We start from the raw sequence: 12,117 nt of genomic DNA on the forward strand, positions 1-12,117 counted from the left end.
TAATCTTGGTGGACTCTGGCTGCAGCGTGCTGTCTAGTTGCCAGTCACCTGGCCTTGGGATGATTATGACAAAAGAATATGGTGTTCTAGGGTGCACAGGCCAGACAGAGGAGGATCTCTCTAGACTGGTCAGTTCCATCTCAAAGGCATGCTTCTGTATGGACCCTTTATTATCTCTGAAAATTGACTAGACCCCACAGAATCAGTCTCTTCTCAACCAGCAAGGGATTTTCAAGATGCCAAAATATCATAATATACAGAAAAAAATTTAAGTATTTACAATACAGAGAGAGATTTATTATAAGGAATTGGCTCACATGATGATAAAGGCTGAGAAGTCCATGAGTAGCTGTCTGTAAGCTGGAAACCCAGGAGAACTGGTGATGTAGCTCCAGTCGGAGCCTGAAGGTCTGAGAAACAGAGGTTGCTCTCTCTCTCTCTCTCTCTCCATAAACACCCTCACAGACACACCCACACATAATATGGGGACCTCAGGGCCCAGTCAAGTTGACACACAAAATTATCCATCACAGCTGATAGCTATATATATTTGTCTATATCCTACTTTACAGATGAGGGACCAAGGTTCAGAGAAATTTTTAAAAGATGTTAAAATGCAAGTTTTGCCTGAAGCATAGAGGCAATACATACCCTATTCCAAAGAGAAGTGAGAGACTGCTTCCCTTAGGAAGCTCATGGGTATCTTAAACAACAGAATTTTATTTGTCATAGTTGTGAAAGCTGGAAGTCCAACATCAAGGTGCCAGTATGGTCAGGCTCTGGTGAAGGCCCTCCTCCAGACTGCAGAAGGCCATCTTTTTCTTTTGTCCTAATACAGCAAAAAAAGATCAGGAAAGCTTTCTGGGGTCCCTTTTATAAGTGTAGTCAGGCACTAATCCCATTCATAAGCCTCCACTCTCATGACCTAATTACCTCTTACCTCCTAATACCATCATCTTTAGGATAAGATTTCAACTTATGAACTTTAGGGGGACATTTCAGTCTTACCCTGCACAACAACTTTTTTCAAAATTGGTTCATGACTCTTGGGTTCTTCAGCTACATGGAGAGTAGAAGGGCAGGAGGTGTTGACAAAGAGGACAGATGGAGAGAGTTCTCAGTTTGCTCTCTGTCTACCCCTCCCTCGCTGAGATAGAGGGTGCTTGCCTTTCACCTCCTCTCTAGGGAGAAGGGCTTCAGTGAAATCACTTAGAAAGCGTAGAGTATGCCCTTGTACTTCAAGGAACCAGAAGACTGGGGTCTGGCTCACATTCTCAGAAGGGAACGGGTTCAGTTGGTTCCTGTGCTATGGGCAGAGGCAGCTACCAGACTTCCCTTAAGATATGGAATTCTTGGTGATGTTAATTTTAATTTACATAATTCAGTCAATGTTTAGCACTTCCTATGTGCACATCACCCTTTACTTTATGCTATTTCTTTTTTTTTTTGAAAATTTTAGGTTAATTTTAGAGAAATGGAAAAGAAGGCCTTGGAGAGAAAACTATCTACGCCTATCCCCTTGGCAAGCAAGACATAAGGCAAGAATCCGAGCATCAGGAGGGAGCATTTGGCGTTACCCAGTCCTCCAAGGGCCTCGTCCAGAAAACACAGCTGCGTAAGGGTGATGTGCAAAAGCAAGACCTACTGGAAACATCCCATAAGTGCTAACACATGTCCATAAAACACAAAGCTTGAGCTTTGTGGATGCCATCCACCCAAGAATCAAGCGTTTACCAGAGCAGTATCTGATGATACAAATGAGAATGTTTGCACCTTAAGGTCCTTCTTTTGCTATACACTGTACACATGGTCCTATCAGTCAGATAACTCAAAAAATTCAAAGACATTCCTGCACAGCCCTTGTCCTCAAAATGTGAAAGTACACACAGTGGTCCTTCTGCTTTGGACATTTTAACATTGTAAGGCTCAAATATTACAGAGTGGTCCCAAATGTCCATGTCTCTAGGCTAAGCTCTCCAGTTTGACCTGGTCAGCACACACACACACACACACACACACACACACACACACACACACACTCTCTCTCTCTCCTCTCTCTCTCTCTCTGTCCTTCTTGCCCTCTCCACACACCCCTTTCCCTACCTTCCATGGATCAGTCATAGGAATTTTTTTCACTTTCTAAATCTCTCTTGGGCTTCTATACATTGTCTGATCACCTTTCTGAATCACCAGGAAACATCCCTAAACCTCAAGTTCAAGTTGGGTACCAGCCCCATCACACATTTTAATTGTTAACTTTTCGCATATACTCCAAACTATAGGTTTCATAAAAAGAATATTTTATTCATACATTTAACTAATAAATGTCAAATATATTCTTTGATTTAACTAATAAATGTCAAATATATTCTTTGTGCCAGCCTCAACTCTGAGTAAGCCATCACCACTCTCTCTGACTGGCACACTAGAGGCACCTTCTAAAGACTGGTTGACTAGATGAATGGCTGGCTGGCTGGATGGATCGATGGATAATGGACGGGTGGGTGGATGGATGATGGATGATGGATCGAAGATAGGTGGATGAATGAGTAAGTATGACAGTTAGGAATATGTCAGTTAGGAATGTATTCAGCTGCAAGCAAAAGAAAACCTAATCTGTGGATTAAATAAATAAATAATTTATTTGACTCACAAAATAAGACTTCCTAGGTGGGTTGTCATAGACTGGTGGTGGCTCCAAAGGCTACCAGGGTCTTCTATCTTCCCATTCTCCACTCTAGTGTGTTTTATGAATTAAATTGTGTCCCCCCAAAAATGGTCCAAGTTCTAACCCCTAACAACTGTGACTATGACTTTATTTGAAAATATGACCTTTAAAGATATAATCAGGAGTAGAGTAGACCCTAAATCTAACATGGCTGGTGCCCTTCTTAGAAGAAGAGAGACACAGACATGGGAGAATGCCATGTAACAATGGAGGCAGACACTGGAGTGATGTATCTACAGGCCAAGGCATACTGAGGATTGCTGACAACACCAGAAGCTGGGAAGCTGCTGGGGGGACCCTCTCCCAGAGCCTTCAGAGGGAGTGCAGCCCCACCGATACCTTGTGTTCAACTTATAGCTTCCAGAACTGTGAGATAATACACTTCTGTTTCTTTAAGCCACCCAGTTTGTGTTATTGTGTCAGAGCAGCCCTGGACACTAACTCAAAGTTTGATTTTTATCCTCAAAGCTAAAGGATAGCATTTATACTTCTAGGCATCATACCTGTAGTCTGGGCAGGAAGAGGGGGAAACAGCAAAAGTCCAATGGGAGTCTGGGAAAATGAATATTTAAGCTTTTAAAACTATATTTGAGGAAGGCAAGCGGGATTATACATGACTCTGGGTTTGCCAAGCCATAAGGACCTAGCTGTGCATGTAAGACAGGGTCTTGCTATGTAGCCCAGGCTGGGCTCAAATTTATGACATTCCTGCCTCAGACTCCTGAGTGCTGGAATTACAGGCATGTACCACTGAGCCTACCTCATCATGTCTTGATAAATAACTTGTAGATAGTTCTGGGTGAGCATGTGTAAGTATTTCTAAGGGACAGATTTCTACCCTGAGAACTAGAATTGCTATATTGAAGGACACACATTTTAATTTTGCTAAACCCTGTTAACTTGTGTCTCCAAAAGGCAAAAATGGGTAGAGATTGTGTACTTATTTGCATCTGTATTAACACTGGATATTATCACCAAGTTTTTGCCATTCCACATTATGAAGTGGTGTTTTAATAATTTATGTCACATTTCCCTGACTACCATCAAGGGTAGCCATCTTTTCACGTGTCTTCAGTCACTGCCCATCCTTTCTCTTTCTTTTTCTCAGAATCCACCAACTATTTTTCCCTATTGTGCCTCTGACTTACTTTCCTTTTTCTTATTGATTTATATTTGCTTTTTCTATTAACCATTTTGTGATTATATATGTTGCACGGATTTTTCACCCAGTAAGTTGTCTATTATTAGTTCACATGCAAAAGTATCAAAATTTTGTTGGAAAATTCTGACAGCTTTTCCTTGGCATCTTTTGTCTTGCTTATAAGAAAAGTTTTTTCCATCCCAACATTATGGTAAACAGCCCTCATTATCAAAGGATAATTGATATTAAAGAAAGATGGCTTAATGTGAACTTGGTTAAAAGGGGGAACATATTTTCATAACAAATAATAATAAAAAGCTTGGTTGAAAATTTATCTGGAAAAATAAAATTAAGTGTGTTTTTATCATGTAGCTGACAGAATTTTTGTGGCTATTTCAAAATGAATAAAATTTTCAAAATGAATAAAAAAGAAAGCAGGCATTTACAGAGGGGGATGTTATTTCTGATAAAGTTCTATAGTTGTATAATTCCCTCCTTCATTTTTTATACCATGGTCATTTTTACAAAAAGAATTTGCTTCATCAATTCTCCCACTCTAACTCCTTTTGAAGAACCTCTCCCGGTTTTCTTGTCAACTTTCCCTTCCTCATTCCTTAATGGGTGTCTGCTTCTAGAGCCTGCTCTGCTGATGGCTTTGCAGGAGAGCTGAGAGGTGATCCACTATCATTTTCATCAACATCCTGAAAAACCCTACTCTTGCCACATTCTCATGTTCCATTTGTTTTGGCATGGTATCATTGAATGTATGTTACACAGACTGTAATCAGATTTATTTGGTATCTGGGGCAGATGTCTGAGTGGAGAAGATTTCATAAGTAGCCAGTGCTTTGGTCAATACTTTCATGGTGTGCATACTTTTGCTTTTCATGAAATAACTCTATAACTTCAGAGCTCAGATAATGAGTAAGGAGGTAATATGAACTCCTGGAACCCTCCATTCTATTAAATTCAGCTTACAGTGAGGTCATGTGCAGGCACTATTCTAGGCGTAGGTGAGGAAGTTTTTACAGTTATAATCCCCACATGGGCAATATGTATGTTTTTTGCAGTGAAGACCAGTAGACACTGACCAGAACTTTCCCTGTCCCCACCCTTTCCCCTTACACTCACATGTAATCACCAATATTCTGGCCTTCTTCCTTCTAATAATCCCATGATAACCGTGAATGGTAATTTCCAAAAACACTGGGGACAAACCCAAACTTAATGTCTGTGGGAAAGTGAAATTGTGGTCAGGGCACAAGTTCAGAAGTCAATGACGTGAGGAATACATGGGCCTCCTTCTCTCACCTGAGAAACTAACAGGTGCGAGGGGTGGGGGTGTCGAGCTGGGAAGAAAGTGAACTCCTACTCTCTCCCAGCTCCAGATCTACACAGAGGATCTGGCTGTCTTGAGACAGGGACTGAGTCATGACTGACCAAGCTCCCAAACACACCACGTGAGACAGCTATGCCTGAGTCTCCCATCACGCTGGGTACTAGAGTAAGGGAGAAAAGACAAGAAGGCTGTGGCCTGAGCCCTCAAGGATCTCAGGCCATCGGTAGGAAGAACATTACAGCACAATGCAGTGTGAGAGGCATTCATGAACACAAATGGAACAGGCCATTGGGGTGGGGAAGTGGATGTCACACTGGGGTCCATAGGACTTGAAGGTCTGCATGGAACTTCCTTCAGGGTCCCCAAGGACTGGGCTCTCCCATCCACCCAAACTTCAACCTGAGCCACTGCTCTGGTTTATCTGTTGGATATTATTGAAGAAGATTTGAAGGCCAGATCCTGCTTTGTTTGGTTTTAAGATCGAAAACCAGGAGTCCAGGGCTGCAAACTGCAGCCTGGACTGGCGGAGTCTGGCCCATCACCTATTTTGGTAAATAAAATTTTATTGGATTGTCTAGGGCTGCTTTGTGCTACAATCTCAGAAATGAGTAATTGCAACAGAAACCATATGGCCCACAAATCCTAAAATATTTACTTTTTGGCCTTTCACAGAAGAAGGTTGCCAACCCCTGATTTAGAGGAAAGACATCTGAACTTGGACAAGCTCAAATATTTGTGCTTCCATGGAGGTAGTGTTATGATTTAGAGGCAAGGCAAAGCCCAGTGGCCCAAAACTTCCTCCCACCTTTTACCCTTAAAGTCTCATCCTTTCAGACACCTGCTTCCTACCTGCTCCAGGAATGGCGGGGAGGTGGTTTCTGTCCTCTTCCTGTTCTGCCTGCACTCTTTCTCATAGATGATTAACTGTGGGGTAATGAGGCTTATGCCCCTTCTAAGACCTGGCACTTCCTCTCCTTCTTGTGGTTCTGGGGATTGAACTCAGGGCCTTCCACACTTGAGCCACTCTCCCCATTCTTTGGATTTTCAGTTTGTTTCTCAGATAGGCCCTCACGCTTTTGCCCAGGCCAGCTTCCTACTGTGATCTTTCTTCCTCTGCCTGTAGCTGGGGCTATAGGAGTGAATCATGACCTCTGACTTGGGATCCACCCTCAATTTGATTTAATATGTTCAGATCCCTGAGCTGCGGGACACTGACCTCTCCCCCTGTAGTCACCTTGTGTGTAGCCCCATCGTGCCCGCCAGAGCCTCTCATTGGGGAGGAAGGTCATTCTCTGGCTTTGACGCCTATAGCTAGCTGGCTGTGAAGCTTAATTTTATGTGCACTTTGGCTAGGACACAATACCCAGTTATTTAGTTACTATTTTTTTCTACATATTTCCACGTGGGTGTTTTAGGATGAAATGAACATTTACATCAGTGGACTGCAAGTAGAGCAGATTGCTCTCCCAAATGTGGAGGCCTGTTCAATCAGCTGGAGGCCTAAACAGAACAAAAAGACTGGCCTTTGATTTGAGCAAGAAGGTATGCTGCCAGCCGTCGGCTTTGGACTTCATTTGTGATATCGGCTCTTCCCTGGGCCTCTTGCCTGCTGATCCATCCTGACAAAACTGGGCTTTCCAGCCTTCCTCCACAGCTGCATGAGCTGAGGCTTTGAAGTGAGTCTTTCTCTCTCTGTCTCTCAATCTCTCTCCTCCCCCTCCCCGCCATGACAGATATGTACATAGATGCATACAGAGATAGATATAGGTAGATAGATAGACAGACAGACAGATATCCTATTGGTTCTGTTTCCCTGAAGAAGAGGGAAGGACAGGAGATAATCTAACCTCCAGGCCTAATCTCCAATTTGGCATCACAAGGCAGGCACTTTGAGGCTTAGGAAACACTTGCCTTGTGGCCATTAAAAGAATGAATGTCCCATTTGGATTCTTCAGATTCATTCTCTATCAATTGGAGAGGTGTAAGGGATAAACAGTTAGAACCCCAACCTTAAACATGTATCATAATAGCTTCAAAAGGATCTGAAATCCATTTTGAAATATGCATTTCAAAAAGGGAAAAACAGTACTGGGTTTCCTAGTGATTTTATTTTTCTTCTTTATGCTTGTTTGTGAATTTTCTGTGTTTGCTTCAATTAGTACGTATGTATTATTATTCGTGTGTGTGTGCATGTGTGTGTGCGTGTGTGTGGTACTGGGGGTTGAACTCAGAGCCTCACAATTGTTACGCAAGTGCTCTACCACTCAGGCAACACTCCCAGTCCTTTTTTGTTTTATTTTGTTTTTAAAATAGTGTCTTGTGCTAGCTTTTGCCTGGGGTTAGTCTCCAACAATGAGTAGCTGGTATGTGCTGTCACACCAAGCTTAGTAATACTATTTTTATATTATTAAAATAAAATTTGAATATAAACTTCATATGTCTCTCCACTTCCACCCTCCAAAGTCATTGTCATTTTCCCCTTGTGGTTGCTACTTAGTTGAGTGGCATTCTACTCCAAAGCTGGAGTTCGAAGGGACACCAGAATCTTTAGGTGGCACAAGTCTCTTCTATAAAATGGCATAGTGTTGGCAAGAACCTATGAACATCTTCCCACATACTTTAAATCACCTCTGGATGATAACAATGTTAATCCTTGTGAGTAATTGTCACACAGTATTGTTTAAGAAATAATGACAAGAAGAAAAACACATACATGTTCAATACAGATACGGCTTTTACTCTGAATAATTTCACTTCAAGTTTGGTTGAGTCCATGGATGTGGAGCCGTATGACAAAGAGTGCTATCTGCATTCTTGTACCAATTCATACAACCCTTTTTCCTTGGCAGTCTTGTGTTCCAAGTTCTAGGAGCTACAAGTTGGCTGAATTCCTACCCCTTGCTTGTTATGTGAGCTCTGTGTTGTTGGTTGGTTTGGGGTTTTTTGTTTTTTGGGGGTTTTTTGTCTTTTCAAGTCCAACAGACAAGCAATAGGTGAAATGAGTTAGCACATGAGGCATCATGGGCAAACCGGCTCCTGCCAGCACTCAATACACAGCAGCTCCTGTCCCTGAGGTGCTGACAGGGAGCAGCTCAAGTTGTGGGAGGCAGAAGAAGCTTGTGTGCATTGGTTTCATTGTCAGAAGGAAGGAGGAGATGGCCAGGCTGCTAGTTTGAAGAAAGCAAAGAAATCATGAAGAGCAGGGAAGTTAAAAGGGTAGAGGGTAGGGATTGGGGTCCATACATCTTTATCAGCAACCAGGCCGGGATCAGTGCTGTTCTCTTCAGCACAGGGGTGGAGACAGAGAGAAAGATGTTGCGTTGCACCTAGGAAGTGCGATGGAGGGGATCAGAACAAGGGGCAGAGGCAACAGTGTCAGCAATGTGACAAACCAAAGAAGGAGATGGTAGGAATGTGAGCCCTGCTTGCTTCTGTGGAGGCCTCTAGACCATTCCATGACCAAAACGAACCATCCACCAGCTTAGCACACAAGCAAGGAGGCAGGAAGTTCAGTATCTCCTGTTTGCAGCTTCCCACCAAACTCTTCCCATTATCCAACTGCCCCCTTCCCCACATGCTTATTAGTGTCTCCAAGGCCAGTCTCATCCAGTCACTTGATGCAAAAAAATCAGACAATGATCTTGGGCGAGAGAGAATGACCTTGGATGGGAAAGATTGAACTTGAAGCGAGAATGTGGGTGAATTCTCCCCTCCCCCCAGAAGGCTGGAAGGGGATGGAGTAGTCAGCCTGTAGATGGGACTTAAAGCAGAAAGCTAAGATGATATGTCATAGGAAGTGACGTAGACAAGAGGTGGGGAGAGCGAGTTGAGAGCATCCCAACATTGAAAGCTCAGAAAGAAGAGAAGGGACCGCCACAGGTAGTCCTGAGTGGCCTGTGGAAAAGAGGGAGAACCAGGACAGAGGGGGAGCTCAGAAGTCTGCAGTGACCTCAACTACAGTTGGCTCAAAATGAGGCCTAAGACATGACCACTGGATTTCAGAATGTGCATGTCTTTTTTTGACAGTTTGGGGGCAAAAACCTGCCTGGGGATAGACTCAAGAGTTAAGAAAGGAAAGGAGAAAATGAAATGAATGTAGAAAAGTCTTGGAGAGTTTTGCCATAAAGAGAGCAGAGAAATGAATTGTAGACTTAAAGTGAGATCTTAGTTGTCTTGTTTCTTTATCAGATGGATGGTCTAGCAGCAGGTATAAGTCAGTAAGAGAGAAAATTATTATGAAGAATGCCTTGAGCAGGTTGAGAAGACAGTGTCCAGCACGTGAGAAGAAGTGCTGTTCTTAGAACTAACACAGAATAATTCACCCATTTTTCCAGGGAAAGATGAACTGGAAAATGACCAGGTCTTTTTTTTTTTTTTTGGTGTGGTACCAGGGCTTGAACTCAGGGCCTAAACCTTGAGCCATTCCACCAGCGTGGGGTTTTTTTTGTTTTCATTTTTGTTTTTTGTTTTTTTTTTTTTGAGGTAAGGTCTCTCAAACTATTTCCCTGAGCTGGCTTCAAACCGTGATCCTCCTGATCTCTGCCTCCTGAGTAGCTAGGATTACTGGCATGAGCCACCAGTGCCTGGTCTTTTCTTTCTTTTTTTAAATTAACATATTATAATTGTACAGGGTGTACATTGTGACATTTACAGAAGTGCTTATGATATATTATAGTTAGATTCACCCCTCCATCTTTCTCCTTTTCCCCCTCCCTCCTTCTTAGAACAATTTCAACAAGTTTCATTTCCTATTTTCATACATGAATACAAAATACTTCCACCTTATTCACCCTCCTTTACCCTTTCCTTATACCCTCCCACTGGTTCCAACCCTTGGACAGGACCTGTTTTACCTTCCTGCCTTCATTTATTAAAAAAGGAATATTTTTTATTAATTTATGATAGTTATAAGAGTAGTCCATTGTGACATTTCCATATAGACATGTTTTATATCCCAAATTGGTTCATCCCCTCCTACTCCATTCCCCTTCTTATGATGACTTCAACAGGTTTCGATGTTGCTTATTCATACTTGTACAGAAAGCATATCAACCATGCTCACTTTCTTTACTTTCTTCATTTACACCCCTCCCACTAGTGCTGTCCTCTTAACACAGCCTGTTGCACATTCCTGTCCTTCATTGTTTAAGTGTCTGTTCAGTGTTTAGTGGGAATTTTGTCTTGGTATTTTACCTGTAAATATACTGTGCTTATGTCAGTCTAACCCCGCTCCACTACTTTTTCTCATCTTTTCCCCCTATCAAGTTTTCAGTGTTTCCTTATGTCTTGTTGCTACACAGATGTGAAGACCAGGTTTTAAAAGTTCACTGAATTTTATGTGTGGGAGTTTCTTCTCAATTTTCTGCCATAAGGTGGCAGTAGACAGCTTCATGTGCACCAAACAGTCCTCAAAGAGCACCTTCAGAAAACCAGCAAACACTGAAGTAAATTTTGGATATATATCTTTTAAAAACACAGCCAGTGTTCTAAAGGACACATTGCTGTCACCCTGTCCTTCCATCCTCATCTCAAACTGTATCCTCTCCCTCCATCCTTCACCATCCAGCTTAACTAAGGAGGGCCACAAAGGTTTTCTGGAGGAAGTGCTAACTTCAGTTTTTTGTCGTTTGTTTTTTGGGGAGTGGTACTAGAGTTTGAACTTAGGGCCTCACACTTGCTAGGCAAGAGCTCAAGTGGTAACTTGAACCACTCTGCCAGCCCTTTTTTGTGAGGATATTTTCAAGATAGGAGCTCACGAACTATTTGCCAGGGGCTGGCTTTGAACCATCATCCTCCTGATCTCTGCCTCCTGAGTAGTTAGGATTATAGGCGTGAGCCATTGACGCCAGGCAAAGGTGTACCTTGATTTTTTGTTTCTTTGGCAGCACTGGAGTTTGGACTGAGGTTCACACTTGCTGGCAGGTGCTATACCATTTGAGCAGCTCCACCAGCCCCACCTTCAGTCTTAAAGGGTATCCCCATTCGCATGCCACACTCACGTGTGGAATCTAGCAAAGCGGAACTCAGGGAAATTGAGGGTAGGACAGTGGCTACCAGAGGCTGGGGATGCAGGGTCTGTGGAGACATTCAAGTGTACAAAGTTTCGGTGAGGCAAGAGGACTGAGTGCAGAGCGTGGTGACTACAGTTAATAACAATGTATTCTAGGTTTCAAAACTGCTTTAAAAATAAACTTCAGCCAGGCACCGGTGGCTCACGACTGTAATCCTAGCTACTCAGGAGGCAGAGATCAGGAGGATCGAGGTTTGAAGCCAGACTGGGCAAATAGTTCGTGAGACTCTATCTGGAAAAAAACCATCACAAAAATTGGGCTGGTGGAATAGCTCAAGGTGTAGGCCCTGAGTTCAAACCCCAGCCAAAAAAAAAAAAGAACCTCAAATGTCTCGCCACAGAAACATAAGTAAGAGAGATAATGGGTATGTAAATTACCTAATTATTCCACATAATACACACGTGTGAAAACATCATTGTATCCATCAATATATATGTATAGTTATGACTTGCCAATTAAAAATAAAAGATCTAATAAGAATGGAATTATTTTAAAGACTCATTCAAAATATGCAATGAACTTTTATTCCTTTTTTTATTTTTATTTTTTATTTATTTATTTTTTTTTTTATTTTGAGGCAGGATCTCACAATGTCCCAAGTGCTGGGATTACAGATATGAGCTACCATACCTGGTTCTTGAAATATCCAAAGAACTCTTAAAACTCAACAATAAGAAAAACAGTAACCTGGTTGAAAAAGTGGAAAAAAGAACTTAACAGACACCTCAGAAAAGAAGAAATATGGATGACAAATCAATGTATGGAAAGCTGCTCTCCAGCAAGCAGAGCCATGCAAATTAAAACAATGAGATACCAGTGCACCTATTAAAATGACCAA

Source organism: Castor canadensis, chromosome 8 (genome assembly GCF_047511655.1).
Source record: "Castor canadensis chromosome 8, mCasCan1.hap1v2, whole genome shotgun sequence".
In the NCBI taxonomy this organism is placed as follows: Eukaryota; Metazoa; Chordata; class Mammalia; order Rodentia; family Castoridae; genus Castor; species Castor canadensis.